The sequence below is a fragment of the Ranitomeya imitator genome, chromosome 2 (genome assembly GCF_032444005.1).
Source record: "Ranitomeya imitator isolate aRanImi1 chromosome 2, aRanImi1.pri, whole genome shotgun sequence".
NCBI lineage: Eukaryota > Metazoa > Chordata > Amphibia > Anura > Dendrobatidae > Ranitomeya > Ranitomeya imitator.
Genome location: NC_091283.1, coordinates 162,671,678 through 162,699,349, shown reverse-complemented (window position 1 = coordinate 162,699,349; position 27,672 = coordinate 162,671,678). Strand labels below are relative to the sequence as shown.

The window sequence follows — 27,672 nt, the reverse complement described above, 5'->3', positions numbered from 1 at the left end:
ATGTACCCCTCATCCCTATCCTGGTATCCTCTTAATCCCCATCCTGGTATGTATGGCCTCCTCATCCCTATCCTAGCATGCATGGCCCCAGGGCCGGCGTCAGCACCTGGCGTACCCGGGCAAGTGCCGGGGCCCTGGTGAGACAGGGGGGCCCCCATTCAGGGCCGGTGTTAGGGGCAGACAGCTACCTAGAGCCCCCACTCCCCCATGGGCCCTCAGCTAGCAGCACATCAGCAGCCGCTATGGGGCCTCTGTGAGGCAGGGGGGCCCGCCTGTCGCCAGCGCCAACTCCTCTGCCGCCGCATTGAACTATACCGGCATCTGCCGGTAAAGTTCAAAGCAAATGATGGAGGAGAGAGCGTCACCTGACGTTCCCTCTCCCATCGTTCCCCACTCTGCCTCTGACACTGCCGCTGCGGGTGCGCGATGACGTCATCGCGCACTCGCTGTGTGTCAGGCAGTGCAGCGGCAGCCGCCGAGACCAGAACAGGGAGCAGCGCGGGCACGTTGAGAGGTGAGGAGTGGTTTTTTTTTTGTAACTATAAGGCCTCTTTCACACGTCAGTGTCTCCGGTATGTGTAGTGTCAGTTTTCTCACGTACCGGAGACACTGACACACGTAGACCCATTAGGATCTATGTGTTTCTGCACATGTGCGTCTTTTCACACGGACCATGTGTCCGTGTGCAAAACACGTAGACATGTCCGTTTTTTACCGGCAGCACGGACCACAATACGGACAGCACACGTGCACACGGAGAACAGTGTGCACTCTCCTCCGTGTGCACGTACCGCCCGCAGGAGAGACAGTGCTACAGTAAGCGCTGTCCCCGCTGCATGTGGTGCTGAAGCCGGTATTCATCCCTTCTCCCCAGCAGTTCGCTGGAGAGAAGGAATGAAAAATCCATGTTTTTTTTTATTTATTTTCCCTTAAAAATAAAGTTTGTGCGTCCCCTCCCGCCTTTCATCCCCTGTGCGCCCTCCCCCCGCTTGCCTGCTGGGAAATACCCAGCTCCCAGCTCCCACGATGTCTCCTCTCAGCGGCCGCTGGCAGCAGGTCCTGTGTGAGCGGTCACATGGTCCCACTCATTACAGTGAGGAATATGCGCATATTCCTCACTGTAATGAGCGGGACCATGTGACCGCTCACACAGGACATGCTGCCAGCGGCCGCTGAGAGGAGACATCGCGGGAGCTGGGAGCTGGGTGAGTATTTCCCGGCAGGCAAGCGGGAAGGGGGGGGGGGTTGGGGGGCGCACAGGGGATGGGAGGCGGGGGGGGACGCACAAAGTTTATTTTTAAGGGAAAATAAATTAAAAAACATGGATTTTTCATTCCTTCTCTCCAGCGAACTGCTGGGGAGAAAGGCTGAATACCGGCTTCAGCACCACACGCAGGGGACAGCGCTTAACTGTAGCGCTGTCTCCTGCACGGTCCGTGTGGTCCTCAGTCGGCACACGGGCGGCACACGGCTGCCGCACTTGTGCCACACTGATGTGCAACGTGAGCACATGGACACACGGACACGGATAATTCCGGTACCGATTTCTCCGGTACCGGAATTATCTGGACGTGTGAAAGAGGCCTAAGTGAGTACTGGACTATGGGGCCATTCTTGGGGGGAGGGGGGCTGCGCTGTATACTACATGTCTGTGCTATATACTACATGGGCCGTGTTATATACTACGTGGGCTGTGCTATATACTATATGGGCTGTTATATGCTACGTGGCCTGTGCTGTATACTACATGTTTGTGCTATATACTACATGGGCCGTGTTATATACTATGTGGCTTTGCTATATACTATATGGGTTGTTATGTGCTACGTGGGCTGTGCTGTATACTACATGGCTGTTCTATATACTATATGGGCTGTTATATGCTACGTGGGCTGTGCTATATACTACATGGCTGTTCTATATACTACGTGGGCCATGTTATATACTACGTGGGCTGTGTTATATAATATGTGGCTGTGCTATATACCATATGGGTTGTTATATGCTACATGGGCTGCGCTATATACTACATGGCTGTGTTATATGCTATGTGGGCTGTTATATACTACATGGCTGTGTTATATGCTACGTGGCTTTGCTATATACTACGTGGCTGTGTTATATACTGGTATGCATGGCTTCCTCATCCCAATCCTGGCATGCATGGCCCCCTCATCCCTATCCTGATATGCATGGTACCCCTCGTCCTTATCCTGATAGGCATGGCCACCTTATCCCCATCCTGGTATGCATGGCCTCTTAATCCCCATCCTGGTATGCATGGCCTCTTAATTCCCATCCTGGTCTGCATGGCCTGTTAATCCCCATACTGGTATGCATGGCCTCCTCATCTCTATACTGGTATGCATGGTACCCTCATCCTTGTCCTGATATCCATGGCCTCTTCATCCCCATCCTTGTATGTATGGCCTCCTCATCCGTATCCTGGTATACATGGCCCCCTCATCCCTATCCTGGTATGTTTGGCCTTCTCATCCCTTTCCTGGTATGCATGGTACCCTCATCCCAATCCTGGTATATATGGTCCCCTCATCCATATCCTGGTATGCATGGTAGCCTCATCCCTTTCCTGGTATGCATGGCTCCTCACCCCTATCCTGGTATACATGGCCCCCTCATTCCTATCCTTGTATGCCTATCCCCCTCATCCCTATCCTGGTATGCATGGCCCCCATCAGGAAAACATTAAAAAAGAAAAAAAACATCCTACTTACCTTTCCTGTGCTCCCTCGCAGGGTCTTGTTCTGATGCCAGTGCTGATTTATGATTTTAAGCAGCGCATGGCAGTGATAGCATGAGCTGCTCACAAGCAGAGGACAGCTGCTGGAAAACTCACTGCTCTCTAAACCAGGACAATAGGAGTGGAGAGTAGTGAATATCACTCCCACACTAACCTCAGTCACTGGCTTCCTGCAGCGGCAGGGCGATCACATGTGCCCACTACTAAATGGAATTAATATTTACTGAATTCAAGCCCATGGGAGTGGAGAGCAGAGAATATTAAGTCCCTTAAGCAGCAGGGACATGCGACTGCACAGCCACTGCAGGAAGCCAGCGGCTGCAGCTACTGTGCCCGCTATTAAAGAGAAATGAATATTCAATGCTCTCCACTCCCTTGGGTGTGGAGAGTTGTGAATATTAATTTCTGTTTAGCAGTGGGCACAGGAGTTATCCACAGTAGTTGGCTCCTGCCTCTTGTGACCCGCTGCTCCCCCTCCATCATGTGGGACCCTGACTCGAGTATAAGCCAAGAGGGGCTTTTTCAGCAAAAAAAATGTGCTGAAAAATGCAGCTTATACTCAAGTATATACGGTATTTAAATCACACCTGCTCATTTGGGTGTACTTCAGCTTATTCAGTCACGGTTGTCGTCGCCCACGCAGTTTGAATGATGTTCCTGGGGTTGCGCCGATGTCACTGAAATCCACTTTGCATGTGCAGTGTATCATGGAGCCGCGCTTGTGCAGTGTATTGTGGCGCCACGCTTGGGCAGTGTATTGTGGAGCGACACTTGCGCAGTGTATCATGGAGCCACGCTTGCACAGTGTATTGTGAAGCCACGCTTGCACAGTGTATCGTGGAGCTATGCTTGCGTAGTGTATAGTGGAGCCAAGCTTGCACAGTGTATCATGGAGCCACGCTTGCACAGTGTATCGTGGAGCCGCACTTGCACAGTGTATGGTGGAATTGCTCTTGCACAGTGTATCATGAAGCCGAGCTTGCACAGTGTATCGTGGAGCCACGCTTGCACAGTGTATCGTGGAGCCAAGCTTGCACAGTGTATCGTGGAGCCACGCTTGCACAGTGTATCGTGGAGCCGCACTTGCACAGTGTATCGTGGAGCCGCGCTTGTGCAGTGTATCGTGGAGTTGCGCTTGTGCAGTGTATCGTGGAGCCAAGCTTGCACAGTGTATCGTAGAGCCGAGCTTGCACAGTGTATCGTGGAGCCATGCTTGCACAGTGTATCATGAAGCCACACTTGCACAGTTTATCGTGGAGCCACACTTGCACAGTGTATCGTGGAGCCGCGCTTGTGCAGTGTATCGTGGAGTTGCGCTTGTGCAGTGTATCGTGGAGCCAAGCTTGCACAGTTTATTGTGGAGCCACGCTTGCACAGTGTATCGTGGAGCCGCACTTGAGCAGTGTATCATGGAGTAGCGCTTGTGCAATGTATCATGGAGCCGCGCTTGCGCAGTGTACTGTGAGGCCGCACTTGCGCAGTGTATCGTGAGGCCGCACTTGCACAGTGTATCGTGGGACCGCACTTGTCCAGTGTATCGTGAGACTGTGCTTGCGCAGTGTATCATGACAACGTGCTTGCGCAGTGACGATCAGGGAGCCGTTGGCACATTGCGTCTGTAGGGAGGAGAACCAGGCTAATGGTCTCTCTTGCGTGTCTGGGCTGGAACTACCAGGGATGTCACCATTATTCCTGGGGGAAGAGATTTCTCACCGGAGCAGTTCAGGACACCTGACTGATGGGGGCGGATCCGACTTAAATAGCGGTGTGCACAGGAAGACAGGGCTTTTTGGCAGGGAACCAGCATGGGAGCACAGAGACTGTTGACTCCCTCTCGACTTACCGACTCCAGTTTTGCGGACCTTCTCACCCAGGAGACCACGTGCCGAAGGACCCGTAGGATTCACCACCGTAAGGAGCCAGTGAATCGCCTTTCTGCGGGACCGGATTGGAGACTTCTCACTCTGACTGCGTCGCCACCAAGGAATCTTCCAGCCACCTCCTACCAAGGCTCAGAGAATGATAAGTTGAACTGTTATTACCTTTACAATAATACCCCCCCTGCTTGATTTATTATTGTGTTACATAAAGTCCCTGTTAAACCTTGCTCTGCCACCTGTATGGCACTGCATCCTACGCACCTGCCAGCATCTTACACTTGGCGTAGTCGGCAGGATGCAGTCCAATAGCATACAGGCGGCAGACCAAGCAGTTGGGGGTGGCCCCAGGACCAGCCTTTCCCTGAGGGCCATGCTGAGTAATTTGCCAAAAATTATGGGGTGCAACACTATCCTGTGGCGCTAGACTGAACGCATTAGAGGCTTAATGAGAATGCACCCCATGACCCCTGCGCTGGAGGCTCAGGTGGCTATTATGGCCCTGGACGGAGAAGCCAGGGATTCAATGATGTTAAGGGCCCCCCGAGACCGAGATACCTGTAATAAGGTGTTGCAGACCTTCGAGACTCATGGAGACCCCCACAGACGTAGGGGAACTGAGAACAAGGCTTTTTAGTAGAATGCAGAGGGAGGGGGAGACCGTAACCCAATATATGAATGCATTGCAAGAGCTACACACTGCCATTATTAGGAAAGACGGAATGGGAGTAGGATTCACAGACATAATGTTACAAGACCTCCTAGTGAATGGTTTGCGGGACGTGCTGATAAAACAAGCCCTGCAAGAACGTGTACTGGCGAACCCCCAAATGACTTTCCCTTAAGAAGGGAGTGAGGCATGCATGCGTGAACAGGAGCAGGTGGTAACAGTCCCGGTGGGGCAGATCCAGAGTGTGGGGGTGTCTGTAAACGCCATTGCTGAACCCCAATGGGTGGAAGAAATGAGGAGAGAACTTGTAAGTGTGAAAGTAGAACTGGCTGACATAAAGAAGAAAATAGAGACTATCAGTAATTCTTCAGAGAGCAGGGAAGGCCCAGAGCCCCACCGTGACTCCAGAATGTTTTGCCGGCTGAGGCTCATCACTTGTTACAACTGCGGAAAGAGCGGGCACATCGCACGGGAGTGTACCCGCCGAGGAAGAGTGACATCTCGCCGCCCATTAAACTAGAGGGCTCTGAGCCAGGGGGATGCCACCCGAAGGCAGAACAGGTGAGGAAGAGTAGTGAAAGTCCCACAAGCTTAGTGTTAACATTCCCCCTGATATGGGCAGAAATAAACAGACGGGTAGTGTGATGCCTAGTAGACACGGGCTCGCAGGTGACCACGATGCCAGAGGCTTAATTCCGGCGACATTTCCCTGGAGCCAAGCGGCCTGAATGGGGCCCTGTGATAAAGTTAATGGCAGCAAAACAATTACCCATCCCGGTCGCAGGGGTAGTATGGATGCAAGTGTCTATCTGCGGGAGAGACCTGGGACGGAAAGGTATGATATTGACCCAGGGAGAAGAAAGAAATGGACCCACCGTCACTTTGGGGATGAACGTACTGAAAGAGTTCGGATGTCCTCTCATCAGGGAGCCCTCTAAATGAGATTCTAAAACAGTGGGGCCCACATACCCCCCAAAGGAGAATTTTCCAAAAACTGGCCCGGGTAGCACAAGTACAAGAGTCTAGCTGTGAGGGAGCAGTGTTGGGAAAAGTGATCGTCTCCGCTTCCACCAAACTTGTTCTTCCACCGGGACAAACAGTGCTGTCTCTGCCTGTCCATGCCTGTGTCCCCTTGGAGGGGGTTGAGGTCCAAATTGAATCATCTCCTTCAGAACAACTACCTAGTGGTGCAAACATTAGCCGTTGTATGAGAAGAGACTGTTCCTGTATGGTGCATTAATTTAGGAGATCAGGACAACACTGTTGATCCCAGAAGTGTGGTGGCTCGAGTAATGAATCCACCTGAGGAAGTAATACCCTCTCAAGCAGTACAGCTGGAAATACAACCTTGAGACCCTTGGACTGTGGCAGTGAACTCCATCACAGTAACAGAACCTCATTACGTCAAAGAGGGTCGACCCATATTGGAATGACTGCGGGCCGAGTTGACCAATCTCACCCCCACCCAGGTACAACAGGTGGAAGCTATGCTGGGGAGGTATAAAGATGTTTTTGCTTTCCACGAAGATGATTTTGGCTGCACCACGGCCATTACGCACGAAAGACGGAACTGGAAGTACCGCACCTGTAAGAGAGCGTTACTGACAAATTTCCCCACAGTTATACCAGGGGGTGAAGAGCATGTTGAACCAGATGTTGCAGGCGGGCGTCATTAGGGAGAGCCAGAGTCCGTATGCTGCCCCAATTGTATTAGTGCGGAAGAAGGATGGTACCTTATGTTTTTGGGTGGATTACCGAAAACTCAATGCCTGTACCGCGAGAGACTCATATCCATTACCCCGGATTGAAGAGTCCCTATCCGCTCTGGGAAAAGCCAGGTTCTTCTCTACCTTGGACCTTGCCAGCAGCTACTGGCAAGTACCCATGTCTGAACAAGATTGAGCAAAGACAGCCTTTATTCTTCCCATGGGCTTGTACAAGTTCAATCGTATGCCGTTCGGCTTAGCCAACGCTCCTGAAACTTTTCAACTTCTCATGGAAAGGTGCTAGGAGACCTGAAATTTGAATCCACGCTCATCTACCCGGACGACATTATAGTCTATGCGGCTTCATTTGAGGAACACCTGCAGTGCTTAGAACAAGTGTTGGCCCGTTTTCAAAGACACGTACTAAAAGTGAAGCCCCAAAAATGCCATTTGTTTTGCACACAGATTGAGTACTTAGGCCATGTCTTTTCCGCTGAAGGAGTAGAGCCCTCCAGAGAAAAGATCGCTGTGATTCAAGACTGGCCCACTCCAGAGACCGTAAAGGATAATTGGGCATTCGTAGGACTGGCCGGATATTACAGGCGCTTTGTGAAGAACTTTGCTCGACATGCAAAGCCTTTGCTGGAGCTGTTGAAAAAGGTACCTTCCGGTGCAAAGAACTGGAAAATCTGCTGGAAGGAGTCCCAAGAATAGGCCTTTCAGGATCTAAAGAGAGCACTCACAGAAGCACCTGTCTTGGCTTATGCAGATTTCTCGCAACTGTTTATTCTCCACACCGATGGGAGTCTGCTGGGACTTGGAGCTCTGTTGTCACAGATGCAGGGCGGGAAACAGGGTGATCGCGTACGCTAGCCGATCCCTTCACGATTCCGAACGCAATCCGGACAACTTCAGCTCCTTTAAATATCAAAAGATACTAGGCCTAGATAAATGGCACTTCCAATATCAATACATCCCATAAATTCACAAGGAAGTCAATGCCAACAAGTGAAAAAACAATATAAATTTTATTTTAGCACCAATAGACATAACCTTTAAAATACATATAAAGGGGAACACAGTCACAAAAAAGCTGCAGACACAAAAAATGAATCAGACCAAAATGTAGGCACCTATCTTCCTATGAGCACCTGTCTTCATCAAATAGATTACCAATTTAACATATACTCCGTAAGTCAATACCTTAAATCAGTCCAATATATAATAAATAAGTCCACCACATATATACATTCCTTATTCAATACAGATTAATTTCAACAAAGTGCATATAGTGTTTCTTAGTTGTACAATGAACCGCCATATATAATAATAAGTACATAAAAAAGCCAAGTGCTTATTCAAAAATATATACGGTAAAAATATAGGCAGATTCAGTTATAAGGTGTACCATATAAGTCAAATGCTTATTAGAGTATATAGATAGGCAGATTCAATTATGGGCCTAATTCAAGGCTTATATATGGTACACCCTATAACTGAATCTGCCTATCTATACAGTTGTGGCCAAAAGTATTGACACCCTTGCAATTCTGTCAGATAATACTCAGTTTCTTCCTGAAACTGATTGCAAACACAAATTATTTGGTATTATTTTCTTCATTTAATTTGTCTTAAATGAAAAAACACAAAAAGAATTGTCCTAAAGCCAAACTCGATATAATTCCACACCAAACATAAAAAATGGGGTGGACAAAACTATTGGCACTGTTCGAAAAATCATGTGATGCTTCTCTAATTTGTGTAATTAACAGTAACTTACCTGTGGCACCTAACAGGTGTTGGCAATAACTAAATCACACTTGCAGCCAGTTGACATGGATTAAAGTTGACCCAACCTCTGTCCTGTGTACTTGTGTGTACCACATTGAGCATGGATAAAAGAAAGAAGACCAAAGAACTGTCTGAGGACATGAGAAACCAAATTGTGAGGAAGCATGAGCAACCTCAAGGCTACAAGTCCATCTCCAAAGACCTGAATGTTCCTGTGTCTACAGTGCACAGTGTCATCAAGAAGTTTAAAGCCCATGGCACTGTGGGTAACCTCCCTAGATGTGGATAGAAAAGAAAAATTGACAAGAGATTTCAACGCAAGATTGTGCGGATGTTGGATAAAGAACCTCGACTAAAATCCAAACAAGTTCAAGTTGCCCTGCAGTCTGAGGGTACAACAGTGTCAACCTGTACTATCTGTCGGCGTCTGAATGAAAAGGGACTGTATGGTAGGAGACCCAGGAAGACCCCACTTCTTACCCCGAGACATAAAAAAGCCAAGCTGGAGTTTGCCAAAACTTGCCTGAAAAGCCTAAAACGTTTTGGAAGAATGTTCTCTGGTCAGAGGAGACAAAAGTAGAGCTCTTTGGGCAAAGGCATCAACATAGAATTTACAGGAGAAAAAGAGGCATTCAAAGAAAAGAACACGGTCCCTACAGTCAAACATGGCGGAGGTTCCCTGATGTTTTGGGGTTGCTTTGCTGCCTCTGGCACTGGACTGCTTGACCGTGTGCATGGTATTATGAAGTCTGAAGACTACCAACAAATTTTGAGGCATAATGTAGGGCCCAGTGTGAGAAAGCTGGGTCTCTCTCAGAGGTCATGGGTCTTCCAGCAGGACAATGACCGAAAACACACTTCAAAAAGCACTAGAAAATGGTTTGAGAGAAAGCACTGAAGACTTCTAAGGTGGCCAGCAATGAGTCCAGACCTGAATCCCATAGAACACCTGTGGAGAGATCTAAAAATGGCAGTTTGGAGAAGGCACCCTTCAAATATCAGGGACCTGGAGCAGTTTGCCCAAGAAGAATGGTCTAAAATTCCAGCAGAGCATTGTAAGAAACTCATTGATGGTTACCGGAAGCGGTTGGTTGCAGTTATTTTGGCTACAGGTTGTGCAACCAAGTATTAGGCTGAGGGTGCCAATACTTTTGTCTGGCCCATTTTTGGAGTTTAGTGTGAAATTATCAATGTTTTGCTTTTTGCTTCATTCTCTTTTGTGTTTTTTCATTTAAGACAAATTAAATGAAGATCATAATATCAAAGAATTTGTGATTGCAATCATTTTCAGGAAGAAACTGAGTATTATCTGACAGAATTGCAGGGGTGTCAATACTTTTGGCTACAACTGTATACTCTAATAAGCATTTGACTTATGGTACACCTTATAACTGAATCTGCCTATATTATTTTTTTAGGAAGATGGGTGCCTACATTTTGGTCTGATTCATTTTTTGTGTCTGCAGCTTTTTTGTGACTGTGTTCCCCTTTATATGTATTTTAAATGTTATGTCTATTGGTGCTGAAATAAAATTGATATTGTTTTTTCACTTGTTGGCATTGACTTCCTTGTGAATTTATGGGATGTACAGCTCCTTTAAGTTGGAGCTGCTGGTGTTGGTGTGGGCTATGACGGAGAGATTCGCTGAATATCTATCTGGTTCCGAAGCATTAGTGCGCACTGACAACAACCCGCCCTGTCTAGGAGGAGAAGTACTAATCCAGAGCGGGAAAGAGATGCAGAGCTGGAAGATGAAAAAACCCCAAAGTTTCTGAGACCTACCAGGATGGTGGTGGAAGCATGCCCCGGCTGCCCCCTAGATACGCCTCTGCATGGGGTGCAGGCTGTGTGTGGGGTACATGGGGGTGCAAGCTGTATGTGGAGTACATGGTGGTGCAGACTATATGTGGGGTACATGGTGGTGCAAGCTGTGTGTGAGGTACATAGGGGTGCAGGCTGTGTGTGGGGTACATGGGGGCGCAAGCTGTATGTGGGGAACATGGTGATGCAGATTATATGTGGTGTATATGGTGAAAACTGTGTCTGGGGTACATGAGGGTGCAAGCTGTATGAGGGGTACTGTTATGGACCTGGTGGTTAGGAGCACCCGGTACGACCTGATAGTTAAACTCACACAGGACAAGCTCTGGGATGTGGGAGCTCTGCTGACCGCAACCCCTAATCCTATCACAACAACTAGAAATAGCCGTGGAGCGTTCCTGACACTCCCTAGACGCCTCTTCACAGCCTAAGAGCTAGCTAGCCCTAGAGATAGAAAATAAAGCCTACCTTGCCTCAGAGAAATTCCCCAAAGGAAAAGGCAGCCCCCCACATATATTGACTGTGAGTAAAGATGAAAGTCACAAACGCAGAAATGAAACAGGTTTCAGCAAAGGGAGGCCAGACTTACTAAACAGACAGAGGATAGGAAAGGTATCTTTGCGGTCAGCACAAAAAACTATAAAAGACCACGCAGAGTGTGCAAAAAGACCTCCGCACCGACTAACGGTGCGGAGATGCCACTCTGCATCCCAAAGCTTCCAGCTAGCAAGGCAAAATCATGATATCCAGCTGGACAAGGAAACAATGAACAAATAATAACTAGCAGGAACTTAGCTTCTGCTGGAGCAGACAGGTCACCAGAAAGATCCAAGAGCGAACTGAACCAATGCAGGAACATTGACAGCTGGCATGGAGTAACGATCTGAGTGGAGTTAAATAGAGCAGCCAACCAAAGGATAAACCACGTCACCTGTCTAAGGAACCTCAGAAGCAGCAGCTCCACTCACAGCCACTAGAGGGAGTCCATGGACAGAACTCGCCGAAGTACCATTCACGACCACAGGAGGGAGCTCGACAACAGAATTCACAACAGGGTACATGGGGTGTGTCACGAATCCCTCCGTGCTGTCACTAATTTGTCACGTACCTGCTTCTCTGCACGCGACTTGGGGTTGCACCTGCAAGGGTTAATCTATCTCCCCTCTCTCAGTCCAGCATTCAACCTCTGTCCTATGCTGTTAATATTATAATTGCTTGTTTTTGATTGGTGTATACAATAAACTTGGCACTCAAATGTTGTATACATTGATTGACGGGTTGGAGACCCTACATGAGCACCATATCTCACCATCCAGCAGAGTGCCGTGTTTTGTACAATATTTGTTTTTGATTGGGCCACAGCCACTCCCCCAATGAATATATTATTTTCCTCTGAACACTCTTTGCCTACAAGTTCTCACGGATAGATAGTGTCAGGCTGTAATTGACATCTGTCTTCAAAAGAGCTGAAGGTGTTAAGCGCTTCCTCTCCTTCCTGGTTCTTAGGAGGCCCCCTGGCGAGAGTGAGGACAGGAGACTGCTTTCTCAGGATAATACATATTAACACCTTGGTGAGACCTGCAGCCATCAGGACAGATGTTAAATTACTGAAGGTTACACAAATACATATTTCACTACACCTCCCTCCTTATGAACGTGCATGGGGGTTGACTTACAGGTCAGCTCCTGAGCACGTATCTGGTTCCGCCCCACCTTGGTGAGATAGGCTATCAGCATTGCCATGATCGGTTCCTTTCTTATGCTGAATTGTGAAATCATATTGTTGTAATATCAGACTCCATCTAAGCAATTTCCCGTTGTCCCCAACTACTCTGTTGAGCCAACTCAATGGGTTATGGTCTGTGATCATGGTGAAGTTGCGCCCATAGAGTTATGGTCGCAGCTTCTGCAGAGCCCACACAATTGCCAAACATTCGTTTCCAATGGAGGCATAAGCCACTTCTCTGGGCAGGAGTTTCCTGCTTAGGTACAGAATTGGGTGCTCCTCACTCTGTTGGTTCACCTGGCTGAGAACTGCACCTAGCCCATAGGTGCTGGCATCTGTCTGCACTACAAACCTGCGAGTGAAATCTGGGGCCTGAAGGACGGGTGAACTAACCAATGCTGACTTTAGGGCAGAAAATTATTTCTCACACTGAGGACTCCTGGAGACAATTTTGGGAAGTTTCCTCCTGGTCATATCAGTTAACGGTTTGGCCAGAGAACTATAGTTTGGTACAAACCTCCTATAGTAGCCAGCCGTACCTAGGAAGCAGTACTTACTTCTTGGTTCATGGGGTGCGCCAGGCTGTAATGGCTTCTACCTTCCCTGGCTCAGATTTTAGCAGTCCTCCCTCCACCCGGTGTCCGAGATATTGTACTTCCCGCAAGGCTACCTGACATTTCCCTGGCTTAACAGTAAGACCTGCAGTTTTAAAATTTGCAACACCTGAGAAAGATGTACGAGGTTTTCCTCCCAAGAATTACTAAAAATAGCTATGTCATCGAGATAAGCGATGACAAAACCATCACATCCTTCCAATAAGTGATTGACCAACCTCTGGAAGGTGGCAGGGGCATTCTTCATACCAAGTGGCATCACCAGAAACTCAAATAGTGTTATAAATGCAGACCTATCCTGAGCTTCTCTGGTCAGGGGTATCTGCCAATATCCCCTACTTAGGTCCATGATGGTGAGGTACGATGCCTTAGCTAGTTGCTCTAACAGCTCATCTATCCTTGACATGGGGTAGACCTAACATGTAGTCAGTAGATTTAACTTCCTGTAGTCTACACAGAACCAGGTAGTATGGTCCTTTTTCGGGACGAGAACCACAGGCGAGGCCCAAGCACTCTGGGATTTTTGTATTACCTTGAGGTTCAGCATCTCCTCTACCTGTTTTCTCATGTGTGCCTTCACCTCTGCTGACACCCAGTATGCAAACTGCCATACTGGAGGATTAGTACCAGTGTCCACATGGTGAGCTGCTAAGTGCGTCCTCCCAGGCTCCCCTGTGAAGACTTTGATGAACTCGCTGAGTGCCCCCATCAGTTCAGACCTCTGACTGTGGGATAGCTCAGGGTTAAACTCTGCAGACTCCAGGGACCCCATGTACTGAGTCCCAGCCCCCACATCTAGCAACATATCAGCCTCCCCCTCTTCAGGCAGGCTACAGATAGGTAAGACACAGGTCTCCCTGTCATGATGAGCCTTCAGCATATTTACATTAAATACTTTCTGACGCTTTGCATGCTCATCTAGGGTCACCACATAATAAACATCATAACATCTCTTGTGTACAGTGTATGGTCCCTCCCATGCGGCCTGTAATTTATTGTGTAACATAGGGACCAACACCCAAACCTTCTGCCCCTCCTCGTAGGCCCTCAGTCTGGCATTACCCAGACCTTTTGGCTGATTTGGGTCTGGGTCACGTTCTCATAGGCCAGGTTGCTCAGTTTTTGCATCCTTTCTATGAGCCACAGTACATATTCAACCACTGAGACGCCCGTAGTTTGGGGGTCATCCTCCCAACAGTCCTTAATCAAATCAAGTGACCCACTGACACTACTCCCATAAACCAGTTCAAAGGGGGATAATCCAGTAGACGCCTGGGGTACCTCTCTGAATGCAAACAACAGATGGGGGAGGTACCGCTCCCAGTCTCTCCCTTCAGTCTACACCAGCATTTTGAGCATTTGTTTTAATGTTCCGTTAAAACGCTTGCAGAGTCCGTTGGTTTGGGGATGATAGGTGCTGGCCACAAAATGCTGCACTTGTATTTTCTCGCAGAGGCTTTCCATCAGACTGGACATGAATTGGGTTCCCTGATCGGTTAACATTTCCCTGGGGAAACCCATATGAGAGAAAACAGTCAGTAGAGCATCTGCCACTTTGTCTGCTCAGATGGAGGACAGTGTCACAGCTTCCGGGTATCGTGTAGCATAGTGTTATGATCTGGTGGCCTTTGAGCAGCATGAGACGTACTCTGGAGAAGGTGGCACCTGTACTGACTGTGAACCCTGAACTTAGCAGCGCAACTAGAAGTAGCCGTGGGGGGTACCTAACGCTCCCTAGACCCCTCGACACAGCCTAAGAATTAACTACCCCTAAAGACAGAAACAGGAAACCTATCTTGCCTCAGAGAAAATCCCCAAAGGATAGACAGCCCCCCACAAATATTGACTGTGAGAGGAGAGGGAAATAACATACGCAGACATGAAATCAGGATTTAGCATAGGAGGCCATACTAGCTAAAAAGAAAGGATAGAACAGAGTACTATGCGGTCAGTATTAAAACACTAGAAAATATCCACCACAGAAAATACAAAACACCACATCTGACTAAAGACATGGAGGGTATATCTGCATCTCCAGAGACACAGCTTGGCTGCAAAAAAATCCTTCACAACAAAGCTGGACAAGACAAAACATGAAAAATGCACAGAACTATAAGGTCCACAGCAGGTGGACAGCAAAAACAAAGCCAGAACTTATCTTTGAAGAAAAGCACAGCGAACAGGAGAGACCAGAAGGGATGTGAATCCTCCAAAAACAATGGACAACTGGCACTGACTAAAGGAACAAGCAAGGCTATATAGCCCAGTCCAAATTGCAAAAAGTAGATACACCTGATAAATGCTGCGATCCAACTACCGCAGCACTACCACTCATAACCACCGGAGGGAGCCCAAGAGCAGAATTCACAACAGTACCCCCCACTTGAGGAGGGGTCACCGAACCCTCTCCAGAGCCCCCAGGCCGATCAGGACAAGCCAAATGAAAGGCACGAACCAAATCGTCAGCATGAACATTGGAGGCAACAACCCAAGAATTATCCTCCTGGCCATAACCCTTCCATTTGACCAGATACTGAAGCTTCTGCCTCGAAAGACGAGAATCCAAAATCTTCTCAACCACATACTCCAACTCCCCATCAATCAACACCGGGGCCGGAGGATCAACAGAGGGAACAACGGGCACCACATACTTCCGCAACAAAGATCTATGGAACACATTATGGATGGAAAAAGAGGCTGGAAGGGCCAAACGAAAAGACACTGGATTGATAATCTCAGAAATCCTATAAGGACCAATAAACCGAGGCTTGAACTTAGGGGAATAAACCTTCATAGGAACATGACGGGAAGACAACCAGACCAAATCCCCAACCCGAAGCCGGGAACCAACACACCAACGACGGTTAGCAAAACGCTGAGCCTCCTCCTGAGACAACACCAAATTGTCCACCACATGAGCCCAAATCCGCTGCAGCCTGTCAACCACAGAATCCACACCAGGACAATCAGAAGGCTCAACCTGCCCTGAAGAAAAACGAGGATGAAAACCAAAATTACAAAAAAAAGGTGAAATCAAGGTAGCAGAACTAGCCCGATTATTAAGGGCAAACTCAGCCAATGGCAAGAAAGCCACCCAATCATCCTGATCAGCAGACACAAAGCATCTCAAATAAGTTTCCAAAGTCTGATTAGTTCGCTCGGTCTGGCCATTTGTCTGAGGATGAAATGCAGAAGAAAAAGACAAATCAATGCCCAGCCTAGCACAAAAGGCCCGCCAAAACCTAGAAACAAACTGGGAACCTCTATCGGACACAATATTCTCCGGAATGCCATGCAAACGAACCACATGCTGAAAAAACAACGGAACAACATCAGAAGAGGAAGGCAATTTAGGCAAAGGTACCAAATGAACCATCTTAGAAAAAACCGGTCACAAACCACCCAGATAACCGACATCCTCTGGGAAACCGGAAGATCTGAAATAAAACCCATAGAAATATGCGTCCAAGGTCTCTCAGGGACCGGCAAAGGCAGAAGCAACCCACTAGCGCGGGAACAGCAAGGCTTAGACCACGCGCAAATCCCACAGGACTGCACAAAAGAATGCACATCCCGCGACAAAGAAGGCCACCAAAAGGACCTACCAACCAAATCTCTGGTACCAAAAATCCCAGGATGGCCAGCCAACACAGAACAATGAACCTCAGAAATCACTTTACTAGTCCATCTATCAGGAACAAACAGTTTCCCCACTGGACAGCGGTCAGGTTTATCAGCCTGAAATTCCTGAAGAACCCGTCGTAAATCAGGGGAGATGGCAGAAAGAACCACCCCTTCCTTCAGAATGCCGACCGGCTCAAGAACCCCAGGGGAGTCAGGGAAAAAACTCCTAGAGAGGGCATCAGCCTTAACATTCTTAGTACCAGGAATGTACGAGACCACAAAATCAAAATGGGAGAAAAACAGGGACCATCGAGCCTGTCTAGGATTCAGCCGTTTGGCAGACTCGAGGTAAATCAAATTCTTATGATTGGTAAGGACCACAATACGGTGCTTGGTCCCCTCAAGCCAATGTCGCCACTCCTCAAATGCCCACTTCATAGCCAACAACTCCCGATTGCCGACATCATAATTGCGTTCCGCAGGCGAAAACTTCCGAGAAAAGAAGGCACACGGTTTCATCAAGGAACCATCAGAATTCCTCTGAGACAAAACGGCCCCTGCCCCAATCTCCGACGCGTCAACCTCAACCTGAAATGGAAGAGAAACATCCGGCTGACGCAACACAGGGGCAGAAGTAGATCGGCGTTTAAGCTCCTGAAAGGCAGAAACAGCCGCAGAGGACCAATTCGTCACATCAGCGCCTTTCTTCGTCAAATCGGTCAGAGGTTTAACCACACTGGAGAAGTTGGCAATGAAACGACGATAAAAATTAGCAAAGCCCAAGAATTTCTGAAGGCTCTTCACAGATGTGGGCTGAATCCAATCATGAATGGCCTGAACCTTAACCGGATCCATTTCTATAGATGCGGGAGAAAAAATGAAGCCCAAAAAAGAAACCTTCTGCACTCCAAAGAGGCACTTTGACCCCTTCACAAATAAAGCATTATTACGGAGGATCTGAAATACCATCCTGACCTGTTTCACATGAGACTCCCAATCATCGGAAAAAATCAAAATATCATCCAAATATACAACCATGAATTTATCAAGATAACTCCGAAAGATATCATGCATGAAGGATTGGAACACAGATGGGGCATTAGAGAGTCCGAATGGCATCACAAGGTATTCAAAATGGCCTTCGGGCGTATTAAATGCAGTTTTCCATTCGTCACCCTGCTTAATACGAATAAGATTATATGCCCCTCGAAGGTCAATCTTAGTAAACCAGCTAGCCCCCTTAATCCTAGCAAACAAATCAGTAAGCAAAGGCAGAGGGTATTGAAATTTGACCGTGATCTTATTCAAGAGGTGATAATCAATACAGGGTCTCAAGGAGCCATCCTTCTTGGCAACAAAAAAAAACCTGCTCCCAATGGTGAAGAAGATGGACGAATATGCCCCTTCTCCAAAGACTCCTTAATATAGCTCCGCATGGCGGTATGTTCTGGCACCGACAGGTTGAAAAGTCGGCCCTTAGGGAACTTACAACCTGGAATCAAGTCAATAGCACAATCACAGTCCCTATGCGGTGGAAGGGAACTGGATTTGGGCTCATTGAATACATCCTGGAAGTCTGACAAAAACTCAGGAATTTCAGAAGAGGGGGAAGAGGAAATTGACATTAAAGGAACGTGACCATGAACCCCCTGACAACCCCAACTAGTCACAGACATAGATCTCCAATCTAACACCGGATTATGTACCTGTAACCATGGAAAACCCAGCACAATATCATCATGCAAATTATGCAACACCAGAAAACGACAATCTTCCTGATGGGCTGGCGTCATGCGCATGGTCAGCTGTGTCCAAAACTGAGGTTTATTTTTAGCCAACGGTGTAGCATCAATGCCCCTTAAAGGAATAGGGTTCTGCAAAGGCTGCAAGGGAAAACCACAACGTCTGGCAAATTCTAAGTCCATGAAGTTCAGAGCGGCGCCTGAATCCACAAATGCCATGACAGAAAATGATGATAATGAGCAGATCAAGGTCACAGATAACAGAAATTTAGGTTGTACAGTACTGATGGTAACAGAACTAGCGATTCTCTTTGTACGCTTAGGGCAATCAGAAATAATATGACCAGAATCGCCGCAGTAAAAACACAACCTATTCTGACGCCTGAATCTTTGACATTCAGCTTTAGACAAAATCCTATCACACTGCATAGGCTCAGGGCTCCGCTCAGAGGACAATGCCATAGTGTGCACAACTCTGCGCTCGCGCAAGCGCCGATCGATCTGAATGGCCAGAGACATAGAATCACTCAGACCAGCAGGCGTGGGGAACCCCACCAAAACATCTTTAACGGATTCAGAAAGACCCTTTCTGAAAATTGCCGCCAAGGCATCTTCATTCCATTTAGTCAGTACAGACCATTTTCTAAATTTCTGGCAATACGATTCTGCCGCTTCTTGACCTTGACACAGGTCCAGCAAGATTTTCTCAGCTTGATCCACAGAATTAGGCTCATCATACAATAACCACAATGCTTGAAAGAAAGAATCAACATTAAGCAAAGCAGGATTGCCAGTTTCCAGGGAAAATGCCCAATCCTGTGGGTCACCACGCAGCAGGGATATGATGATTTTAACTTGCTGAATGGGATCACCAGAAGACCGGGGTCTCAATGCAAAAAACAGTTTACAGTTATTTTTGAAACTCAAAAATTTGGATCTGTCACCAATGAATAAATCAGGAGTGGGAATCCTAGGTTCTAAGGCAGGAGTCTGAACAATATAATCTGAAATACCCTGTACCCTAGCAGCAAGCTGATCCACACGAGAAACTAACTCCTGAACACTCATGTTATTACTAGGTTCCGCAGCCACCCAGAGATTAAGAGGGAGGAACGGGCTAAGGAAAAAAAAATGGCTCAAAACCTTTCCTCCCTTCTTTTGAGATGCAATTAACTCATTGTTGGCCAGTTGTACTGTTATGATCTGGTGGCCTTGGAGCAGCATGAGACGTACTCTGGAGAAGGTGCACCTGTACTGACCGCGAACCCTGAACTTAGCAGCGCAACTAGAAGTAGCCGTGGGGGGTACCTAACGCTCCCTAGACCCCTCGACACAGCCTAAGAATTAACTACCCCTAAAGACAGAAACAGGAAACCTATCTTGCCTCAGAGAAAATCCCCAAAGGATAGACAGCCCCCCACAAATATTGACTGTGAGAGGAGAGGGAAATAACATACGCAGACATGAAATCAGGATTTAGCATAGGAGGCCATACTAGCTAAAAAGAAAGGATAGAACAGAGTACTATGCGGTCAGTATTAAAACACTAGAAAATCTCCCTAAGCCTGGCAAGGACCCTTCTACGTGCGATAATTACCGCCCGATCTCTTTAATAAATCTGGATATTAAAATATATGCAAAAATGTTAGCCAATAGACTATGCCCCCTTTTACCAAAACTAATAAACCAGGACCAGGTGGGCTTTGTTCCAGGGCGAGAGGCGAGGGACAACACAATCCGAACTATCTCTCTAATTGACAGAGCGGGCAGAGAGGGGGACCCCCTGTGTATCATGTCAATAGATGCTGAAAAGGCCTTTGACCGGGTCCATTGGGAATTTATTTCCCAGACTCTAGAGGAAATTGGCCTAAAAGAAAACATGCTGCGTAGGATCTCCGCCCTGTATTCTTGTCCTAGTGCCCAGGTCAAGGTAAACGGCACATTATCGGAAATGTTCCCGATCAGAAATGGTACAAGGCAGGGGTGCCCTCTCTCTCCCCTCTTATATATCCTAACAATGGAGCATTTAGCCGTGGCCCTGAGAAATAACCCATCAATTAATGGTATAAAATTACGCTCTGAAGAACATAAGCTGGCACTCTTTGCAGATGACATCCTCCTATATATTACGTCCCCCTCTACGAGCCTACCAAACATTATTTCGGAGCTACATAAATTTGGCCACCTAAGTAACTTCAAAATGAATTCCCATAAATCCGAAATCCTAAACATATCACTCCAACTCCCCTTGGTGGATCAATTAAGGAGGGCTTTCCCATTTAAATGGAGCTTTGATTCCCTTACTTATTTAGGTATCAAAATTACAAACAAAACGTCTAAACTGTTTGAAACCAACCTTGCGCCAATCCTACAGAAAACAAACTCAGACTTGGAGAAGTGGCACAGGCTACAATTGTCCTGGCTGGGTAGAATCAATGCAGTGAAGATGGACCTCCTGCCTCGCCTCTTATATTTTTTTCAAACAATTCCCCTATACCTACCAGCTTCCTTCTTTTCCCGCCTCAAACAAATAATTACTTGTTTTATTTGGTCTCATAATCGAGCACGTATTTCATATACAACATTGAGTAGATCTAAATCGACAGGTGGACTGGGTCTCCCGGACCTCGCGATTTATAGTTATGCATCAATGGGAGCTTGTATCCTAGACCTTTATCACAGTAAAAACAACAAAAAGTGGGTTAACTTAGAAAATGATCTCAATGGACGAGACTCCCAAATTGTACTTTGGAAAGGAGGCAAGGGGCTAGGGCCGGGCACCTACATACCCTTCCTTACGAGAAACTTGTTGCTTCTTATCAAAAACCGAAATAAAGACTTTCAGATCACAACCCTCCCGGGCCCCTTAATTCCAATTTACGATAATTCTGCTTTTCCGGCAGGGTTGAATAGAGAGACATTTCTAAATAAAAGAAAAGATTCAAAACCCATCATCCATGACTATTTAAATGAAACTGGGATGAAGTCCCTTAGGGAACTATTCCCAGAGGAGGAATCATACTCTGTTGACTGGTTCTTCTATGAACAACTAAAAAGTTATATCCACTCAATCTCTAAACAAGCCAACATCAACAGGCCGCTAACTCCCTTTGAGAAGCTTTGCATATCAGCAAATCCCCCAGATCATACTGTCTCGCTGCTTTATAAAATCTTCCAAGAGGGAAGGGCTCCGCTGCAGGGTTGGCCATTGTTTTTCTCAAAATGGGAGGGCGACCTAGGAAGACCCTTGTCATCTGAAGATAGGGAAAAAATTCTTCTCTTTTCTTCCAGATCGTCATTATGCGCAGTATCACAGGAGAGGAGCTATAGGATTCTAGCAAGATGGTATAGATGCCCCTCCATGGTGCATGCGGTATTCCCCACGACTCCTGACGTCTGTTGGAGATGTTTAAAGGAAATAGGCTCCTACATGCATATCTGGTGGGACTGCCCCCCCATAAGGGATTTGTGGCTGGCCGTCTTTAAACTTCATAATAAGCTGTCTATCACACAGATCCAACCTTCAGCAGGTCTAGCATTGTTGTCTCTATGCGACTTGTCAATATCTAGGTTCAAGAGGGGCATCCTCAGACACTTTCTTACCGCAGTCAGAAATCTGATCCCTAGGTTTTGGAAACAAGAAAAATTTCCTTCCCGTACAGATTTTGTGGCAGAACTTAATGACATCTATAGAATGGAGCAGTTGATAAATCAGTCACCAGGTAGCGCAGAGAAAACTTACAACATATGGGCCCCTTGGATCGCTTTTAGGGAAACTCCTGAACTGGATCTCTGGGTTTCCAGAACCCGACGCACTTTATAGCCTATTCTCGTATGCTTCCAGGCCGTTCCTCGGCGTGCGTCCTGTCTGCTGGGATGCGGGGGCAGCCACACTCCTTCCCTGAATTCCCCACACCCTCATCCATCCTTCTTTTCTTCTTCCCACCCTCTTTTCTTTCCCCTTCCTTACTTTCTATGTTTGTCCTCCTCATAACTAGTTCGATTATACATATTGTATTTTGAATATCCACAAAGAAATCTAACAATTGGTACCATCTATCCCGGCTGTTTTTTATTGTTATCAGCTCATGATTTCGGGATAGCCAGGAGCATTGCTGATCAGAAAAGTTAAATCATAAGACATAAATGCTGTAACTATGCTCCTCTTGTTCGACTTAAAATTACTGCCTATCATTGCACAGATTTACCAGTTTGTAACGTTTGCCTTTGTTTTTTTTATTGCTGTGACCAATAAAAATGATTTATACAAAACACTAGAAAATATCCACCACAGAAAATACAAAACACCACATCTGACTAAAGACATGGAGGGTATATCTGCATCTCCAGAGACACAGCTTGGCTGCAAAAAAATCCTTCACAACAAAGCTGGACAAGACAAAACATGAAAAATGCACAGAACTATAAGGTCCACAGCAGGTGGACAGCAAAAACAAAGCCAGAACTTATCTTTGAAGAAAAGCACAGCGAACAGGAGAGACCAGAAGGGATGTGAATCCTCCAAAAACAATGGACAACTGGCACTGACTAAAGGAACAAGCAAGGCTATATAGCCCAGTCCAAATTGCAAAAAGTAGATACACCTGATAAATGCTGCGATCCAACTACCGCAGCACTACCACTCATAACCACCGGAGGGAGCCCAAGAGCAGAATTCACAACAGTACCCCCCACTTGAGGAGGGGTCACCGAACCCTCTCCAGAGCCCCCAGGCCGATCAGGACAAGCCAAATGAAAGGCACGAACCAAATCGTCAGCATGAACATTGGAGGCAACAACCCAAGAATTATCCTCCTGGCCATAACCCTTCCATTTGACCAGATACTGAAGCTTCCGCCTCGAAAGACGAGAATCCAAAATCTTCTCAACCACATACTCCAACTCCCCATCAATCAACACCGGGGCCGGAGGATCAACAGAGGGAACAACGGGCACCACATACTTCCGCAACAAAGATCTATGGAACACATTATGGATGGAAAAAGAGGCTGGAAGGGCCAAACGAAAAGACACTGGATTGATAATCTCAGAAATCCTATAAGGACCAATAAACCGAGGCTTGAACTTAGGGGAATAAACCTTCATAGGAACATGACAGGAAGACAACCAGACCAAATCCCCAACCCGAAGCCGGGAACCAACACACCAACGACGGTTAGCAAAACGCTGAGCCTCCTCCTGAGACAACACCAAATTGTCCACCACATGAGCCCAAATCCGCTGCAGCCTGTCAACCACAGAATCCACACCAGGACAATCAGAAGGCTCAACCTGCCCTGAAGAAAAACGAGGATGAAAACCAAAATTACAAAAAAAAGGTGAAATCAAGGTAGCAGAACTAGCCCGATTATTAAGGGCAAACTCAGCCAATGGCAAGAAAGCCACTCAATCATCCTGATCAGCAGACACAAAGCATCTCAAATAAGTTTCCAAAGTCTGATTAGTTCGCTCGGTCTGGCCATTTGTCTGAGGATGAAATGCGGAAGAAAAAGACAAATCAATGCCCAGCCTAGCACAAAAGGCCCGCCAAAACCTAGAAACAAACTGGGAACCTCTATCGGACACAATATTCTCCGGAATGCCATGCAAACGAACCACATGCTGAAAAAACAACGGAACAACATCAGAAGAGGAAGGCAATTTAGGCAAAGGTACCAAATGAACCAACTTAGAAAAAACCGGTCACAAACCACCCAGATAACCGACATCCTCTGGGAAACCGGAAGATCTGAAATAAAACCCATAGAAATATGCGTCCAAGGTCTCTCAGGGACCGGCAAAGGCAGAAGCAACCCACTAGCGCGGGAACAGCAAGGCTTAGACCACGCGCAAATCCCACAGGACTGCACAAAAGAATGCACATCCCGCGACAAAGAAGGCCACCAAAAGGACCTACCAACCAAATCTCTGGTACCAAAAATCCCAGGATGGCCAGCCAACACAGAACAATGAACCTCAGAAATCACTTTACTAGTCCATCTATCAGGAACAAACAGTTTCCCCACTGGACAGCGGTCAGGTTTATCAGCCTGAAATTCCTGAAGAACCCGTCGTAAATCAGGGGAGATGGCAGAAAGAACCACCCCTTCCTTCAGAATGCCGACCGGCTCAAGAACCCCAGGGGAGTCAGGGAAAAAACTCCTAGAGAGGGCATCAGCCTTAACATTCTTAGTACCAGGAATGTACGAGACCACAAAATCAAAATGGGAGAAAAACAGGGACCATCGAGCCTGTCTAGGATTCAGCCGTTTGGCAGACTCGAGGTAAATCAAATTCTTATGATTGGTAAGGACCACAATACGGTGCTTGGTCCCCTCAAGCCAATGTCGCCACTCCTCAAATGCCCACTTCATAGCCAACAACTCCCGATTGCCGACATCATAATTGCGTTCCGCAGGCGAAAACTTCCGAGAAAAGAAGGCACACGGTTTCATCAAGGAACCATCAGAATTCCTCTGAGACAAAACGGCCCCTGCCCCAATCTCCGACGCGTCAACCTCAACCTGAAATGGAAGAGAAACATCCGGCTGACGCAACACAGGGGCAGAAGTAGATCGGCGTTTAAGCTCCTGAAAGGCAGAAACAGCCGCAGAGGACCAATTCGTCACATCAGCGCCTTTCTTCGTCAAATCGGTCAGAGGTTTAACCACACTGGAGAAGTTGGCAATGAAACGACGATAAAAATTAGCAAAGCCCAAGAATTTCTGAAGGCTCTTCACAGATGTGGGCTGAATCCAATCATGAATGGCCTGAACCTTAACCGGATCCATTTCTATAGATGCGGGAGAAAAAATGAAGCCCAAAAAAGAAACCTTCTGCACTCCAAAGAGGCACTTTGACCCCTTCACAAATAAAGCATTATTACGGAGGATCTGAAATACCATCCTGACCTGTTTCACATGAGACTCCCAATCATCGGAAAAAATCAAAATATCATCCAAATATACAACCATGAATTTATCAAGATAACTCCGAAAGATATCATGCATGAAGGATTGGAACACAGATGGGGCATTAGAGAGTCCGAATGGCATCACAAGGTATTCAAAATGGCCTTCGGGCGTATTAAATGCAGTTTTCCATTCGTCACCCTGCTTAATACGAATAAGATTATATGCCCCTCGAAGGTCAATCTTAGTAAACCAGCTAGCCCCCTTAATCCTAGCAAACAAATCAGTAAGCAAAGGCAGAGGGTATTGAAATTTGACCGTGATCTTATTCAAGAGGTGATAATCAATACAGGGTCTCAAGGAGCCATCCTTCTTGGCAACAAAAAAAAACCTGCTCCCAATGGTGAAGAAGATGGACGAATATGCCCCTTCTCCAAAGACTCCTTAATATAGCTCCGCATGGCGGTATGTTCTGGCACCGACAGGTTGAAAAGTCGGCCCTTAGGGAACTTACAACCTGGAATCAAGTCAATAGCACAATCACAGTCCCTATGCGGTGGAAGGGAACTGGATTTGGGCTCATTGAATACATCCTGGAAGTCTGACAAAAACTCAGGAATTTCAGAAGAGGGGGAAGAGGAAATTGACATTAAAGGAACGTGACCATGAACCCCCTGACAACCCCAACTAGTCACAGACATAGATCTCCAATCTAACACCGGATTATGTACCTGTAACCATGGAAAACCCAGCACAATATCATCATGCAAATTATGCAACACCAGAAAACGACAATCTTCCTGATGGGCTGGCGTCATGCGCATGGTCAGCTGTGTCCAAAACTGAGGTTTATTTTTAGCCAACGGTGTAGCATCAATGCCCCTTAAAGGAATAGGGTTCTGCAAAGGCTGCAAGGGAAAACCACAACGTCTGGCAAATTCTAAGTCCATGAAGTTCAGAGCGGCGCCTGAATCCACAAATGCCATGACAGAAAATGATGATAATGAGCAGATCAAGGTCACAGATAACAGAAATTTAGGTTGTACAGTACTGATGGTAACAGAACTAGCGATTCTCTTTGTACGCTTAGGGCAATCAGAAATAATATGACCAGAATCGCCGCAGTAAAAACACAACCTATTCTGACGCCTGAATCTTTGACATTCAGCTTTAGACAAAATCCTATCACACTGCATAGGCTCAGGGCTCCGCTCAGAGGACAATGCCATAGTGTGCACAACTCTGCGCTCGCGCAAGCGCCGATCGATCTGAATGGCCAGAGACATAGAATCACTCAGACCAGCAGGCGTGGGGAACCCCACCAAAACATCTTTAACGGATTCAGAAAGACCCTTTCTGAAAATTGCCGCCAAGGCATCTTCATTCCATTTAGTCAGTACAGACCATTTTCTAAATTTCTGGCAATACGATTCTGCCGCTTCTTGACCTTGACACAGGTCCAGCAAGATTTTCTCAGCTTGATCCACAGAATTAGGCTCATCATACAATAACCACAATGCTTGAAAGAAAGAATCAACATTAAGCAAAGCAGGATTGCCAGTTTCCAGGGAAAATGCCCAATCCTGTGGGTCACCACGCAGCAGGGATATGATGATTTTAACTTGCTGAATGGGATCACCAGAAGACCGGGGTCTCAATGCAAAAAACAGTTTACAGTTATTTTTGAAACTCAAAAATTTGGATCTGTCACCAATGAATAAATCAGGAGTGGGAATCCTAGGTTCTAAGGCAGGAGTCTGAACAATATAATCTGAAATACCCTGTACCCTAGCAGCAAGCTGATCCACACGAGAAACTAACTCCTGAACACTCATGTTATTACTAGGTTCCGCAGCCACCCAGAGATTAAGAGGGAGGAACGGGCTAAGGAAAAAAAAATGGCTCAAAACCTTTCCTCCCTTCTTTTGAGATGCAATTAACTCATTGTTGGCCAGTTGTACTGTTATGATCTGGTGGCCTTGGAGCAGCATGAGACGTACTCTGGAGAAGGTGGCACCTGTACTGACCGCAAACCCTGAACTTAGCAGCGCAACTAGAAGTAGCCGTGGGGGGTACCTAACGCTCCATAGACCCCTCGACACAGCCTAAGAATTAACTACCCCTAAAGACAGAAACAGGAAACCTATCTTGCCTCAGAGAAAATCCCCAAAGGATAGACAGCCCCCGACAAATATTGACTGTGAGAGGAGAGGGAAATAACATACGCTGACATGAAATCAGGATTTAGCATAGGAGGCCATACTAGCTAAAAAGAAAGGATAGAACAGAGTACTATGCGGTCAGTATTAAAACACTAGAAAATATCCACCACAGAAAATACAAAACACCCCATCTGACTAAAGACATGGAGGGTATATCTGCATCTCCAGAGACACAGCTTGGCTGCAAAAAAAATCCTTCACAACAA

The 27,672-nt window shown here is 46.8% G+C and overlaps 1 long non-coding RNA gene across 2 annotated transcripts in view; it reads left to right on the top strand.

Annotated features, from left to right (window-relative positions):
- Positions 1–27,672, top strand: part of LOC138667265 (uncharacterized) — a 79,671-nt gene that overhangs the window by 10,070 nt on the left and 41,929 nt on the right. The gene's annotated exons all lie outside the window — the stretch shown is intronic.